Source organism: Aulonocara stuartgranti, assembly GCF_965226115.1.
Source record: "Aulonocara stuartgranti genome assembly, chromosome: 1".
In the NCBI taxonomy this organism is placed as follows: domain Eukaryota; kingdom Metazoa; phylum Chordata; class Actinopteri; order Cichliformes; family Cichlidae; genus Aulonocara; species Aulonocara stuartgranti.
The window spans coordinates 28,102,572-28,107,161 of NC_138939.1; positions in this window are offsets into that span (position 1 = coordinate 28,102,572).

Here is a 4,590-nt window from a genome sequence, read left to right on the forward strand (position 1 = left end):
AAGGTTACTTTTGAAATGTATTCCACTACAGATTACAGAATACATGGCCCAAAATGTATTTTGTAACGTATTCCGTTACGTTACTCAATGAGAGTAACGTATTCTGAATACTTTGGATTACTTAATATATTATCATGCTTTTTTACAACTAATGAATGTCCTGTTCCTGTGTGATTCATTACTATTACTGAAGGCTACTCAATAGCAACTAGATTTTTAAATCTTAATATAAAATGAGTAACAGTAGGGTGGACATTAGGTGAGGCTGCACTTTTTGCAGCGATCTCATATAGAAAACTATTCCGCGCGTATATAAAATAGGTCCGCAGCTCCAAACCGTAGTAAAGGGACCTCTGGCTAACACGTCGGTTTCCCTGTCGGGCTCGTAGCCGAAAACTAGCTTTACTTTGTTGTCTTGGTCAACTTTGCTGGCGAGAGACAGAGAGAGGCGTTGAAAGGCTGCTCCAGCGGAACTTATTGTTTCGGAGGAAAACAGGAACACAGTGTATACTCGAGTCTTAACAGCTTACTTACACCTGGGCTCGTCAGACACTCTTTTTTGGCTGCAGTGGTTATTATTATATTTACATGCTTCCAGCTCCCGTTTCTGCTCAGTGACAAGTCGTACTTTTCCACTCACCTTTTTTCTCCCTCCCTCGCTCATAGATACATAACGGGTATGGCAGTCCATTCTCCCTGCAGCACGGACTACACTGCCCATGAGGCTACATTCTTTAGGGCTATGCCTGTAACACTCTGCTATTGCCTTCATATTAAATCATTTTAAAAAATATTTCTTCACGTCATTATGAGACTCGAGATTGAGACACGGGCATTTGAGCCTCTTAATGCTGTTTTGTTTGGGTTTCCACCTGTGTGGAATTACAAAAAATAGAGAGGGCATAGCCTTACATATGAAACAGGAAAAGACCGCCGCGTAATCCCTTTATTTCAACAAAGTAACTGTATTCTAAATACCACCCTTTTAAACGGTAACTAACGGAATACAGTTACTCATATTTTGTATTTTAAATACGTAACGGCGGTACATGTATTCCGTTACTCCCCAACACTGTAGGTACGTACCTTTTCCAGTCTGCAGGGTTAATTTTGAGAATGGGTCTAGTTTAACCAAAATCATAATCTTTTCATGAGCTCAACCAATCTGAGAGTGACACAGGACATGAAACATGGTCTCTGGACTGGCTGCCTTGTGATCTACGTCACTGCAACACTATCTGCCCAATCTTTAAGTAACTGTTTATTAAAACATACATTTTTAAAAACGATCCATATGGTGTTACTAGATGAATTACAGTGTTTCTTAACCTCAGTTGCGAAGAAATGTTCATGGACAGTTTATAAGCCATTTATTAACAATTTTGTAAGTATCGTTTATTACTGTTAAAATGGTTAAAGAGTTTATGTAGATATATTTACATCTGACATCTGGTCTCCAAACTGTCACATAGGTTAACGATTCTTCTAAACTAGCCAAACTGGTTATTTAAATTTGATCAAGAACAAAGAGTTTTGATTTTATGTAGGAAAACTGGTAGCATGCAATGACTAATGGCAGGAGTGGGTGTGTTACTATACACAGAAATAAGTGTTATGTGATATGGAGCATAGTACACTGTGACTATTGTGCTCCTTGTGTGCTTTTAAATTTGAGAGGCTGAGCCTGATGAAAGCGGGTTTAAGCATTATTGTGCAATGAAGCCTGATCGCTGCCTTGTGACATCAAAGTGAGAGTGCTTCTTATTTGGTCTGATTCTGCTGCTTTTATTCAAATAAGCTGAAAATAGCTGTGCAACATAAGCCCGTCACAAAGAAAACTTTGAGCTTGATAATGCAAACCAAAAAAAGCAAAACAACAGCATGAAGAGCAGAGAGGAAAAACTAACGACTAATGATGAGACTGGCTGTGACTGAAGGTTAAAAAAAAAATTGGAAAAGCAACTAAGTGTCAGTTTAAACATGTTCCCCTTGCATAGGAGGAATGTTGGAGGTAGAAAATAATGAACCAAATAAAAAATGTAATGCAGAAAGTCACTTATCTAATAACAGCTTTGCTTTTTTATTGTTTTGTTTCACTTTTTTAAAATCACTTTAATGTAAAACTCACAACTTAACAGGTGATTTATTAAATCATGGTATGAATGTGACAAAAGCAGCACTTATCCGTTCCATTTGAACCATTGTGTGTACAACAGATCAGACTGGTTTAACTGCAGACCAGTCTGGCATGGCTGTAAGCTACTGTTAATAGGGCAGTCCTAAGAAAATACAAGTACGCTCTGCTTTCAAAAAGAAAGATTCATTTTCAGTTTCAAAACTGACCATTACTACAGTACAGTACAATACATGATATACAATGTCCTTGATGTAAAAGGGAATTACATACTGTATATAGATGTGAATATATTCCTTTGTATGGGAAGCCCATCACAGTAGAAGAAAGAAAAGAAGCTGAAGGTCAGAGCCAACTTAGAAACAAGCTTTCTTTGTGTTGACTTCAACAGCTCATCATTTTCCTCTCAGCTGTCCATTTGAAGAGCAGGTAGAGTCTCTATGCAGCCTTGTGAAAACTCATTAGACCCCATGATTCAGCAGCTTGCAGAGCCCCCTTTAGCAGGAATATCTATTTTCTGTATGACTTTATTGGTCTCTCAGGAATTTTGACCCATTTTTCTTTACAGCATTGCTTCAGGTCATTTATGTTTGCGGACAAATATTTATTTTCGGGCTCTTAAAGTTCCTCCAGAGTATTTCAATCAAGTTGAGGTCTGGACTTTGACTGAGCCCCTGTAACACCAACAATTCTTCTAATCTGTGAACCAGTTTCAGCCAAGCTTGAGCTGTTTAGAAAGATTGTTAACTCATCATAATCTCATTATTAACTCCACAACACTTTGTATATGGAGTTCATGATTGATTAGTGAATGCAACATGCCCATGTCCTGTGGCTGAAAGTAAGTCCAAATAATCACCTTTCTACCGCTACACTGACAGTTGGTATGAGGTGCTTGTGGTGTTGTACATTATGGGCAAACATCTCAACTTTGTTTTTGTCTGTCCAAAGGTTTGTCCTGATGCAACTTTGTGAACCTAATCCTTACTGCTGTGTCCTTTTTTAGAGAGAACCAGCTTTCAACATTTAACAAGCCAATGGAACCTGACATGTAGCCCTTGGTTTGTCTGTGCATTGCATGATCTGACCTTGAGTGAATTTACTGGGATGGTACTCCTCAGAATATGTCAGTGTAGCTTCTCAGTCATCCAGGTAATGGATCTTAAAAAGAAAAGAGACTGGACTTTATTAAGTCTCTTCGAGCCCTTTCGCCTTTCAACTGAGAAGCTTTTTCAGTTCTAAAACCAAATGGTGGGGAGTCCCAGGTATTTAAACCTTAGTGGGAGTTGTCCCTTAAGAGGGCTGTTGACCCACTAGTGATCACGTGCCTCATCGAACAAACCAAAGTGTGAAAAGGGGTGTGGATCATTATCAGCAGAGGTTTTGGGTGAAACCATCATGTGACTCATTGAGATTAACTGACACAAGGCTTGAGTGGGTGTTAAGGTGCCTGGGAAGGGTTCTCAAATCTGCACAGTAGGTTACATACAGTTGGTATCATTAACCACCCCCTGTAGTCAAAGATGGTGGTGCACAGTAGACATAGACGGCCTCTTTCACTCCTCTTTCAAACCATCTGTCCTGTCTGTCCAAAATGTGAACACTGGCATCCTCAAAAGAGTGAGCTGAGTCTCATCCTGCTGAGGTGGAGTAGCTGTAGTTTCTAGAATGTAGAGGTCTGAGTACTCCTGCTGCACTGCAAACAAATACTACGTGGTTTCGTTTCTGTTTGGGAGTTTTGTCATTGGGACAAACCAGTTTTTGTCTGACGGCGTGGCTGGGTCTGAAGTGCACTTTTTCACACGGCTCTATATATAAACAAAAGAACCAAAAACATATTAATCACTGGGCAGAATAAAACTGTTTTAACTATACAGAGTTATGGCAGTAGGATAGGATAGGATTCAACTTTATTGTCATTAAACATGTATAAATACAGGGTAACAAAATATAGTTTGCATCTAATCAGAAGTGCAAGGTGCATTAAGTGCATTAAGAGCAGATTATATACAGATAAGGGTAGCATGAAAGGTGGGAATAGTTATGTACAGATTATGTACAAATAAATGAAGTATACAGATGTTTATATAACTATACAGAGAGCAAATATACAGATGTACTGCGGACAAATGTATAGATGTACTGATGTATACATATGTACAGACATACAGATGAGGTGTATAGAATACAGATATTCTATATTGCTATACAGACGGGCAGATATACAGATGTAATATGAACTAATATACAGATATGCTACATATGTACCAATTTGTGGTAAACAGATCTACAGAGTGCTATGAATATATCTACAGCAGTTGAAGAGTAGCGCTATAAACTATAGTAGTGAACAATGTAAGTACGTGCACTTAAAAGTCACAGAGCAATACAGATAAAATACAGGAGTCATCACAAAATATGTGGTTTGGCAGCAAAGATGTGGGAAACGGGTATCA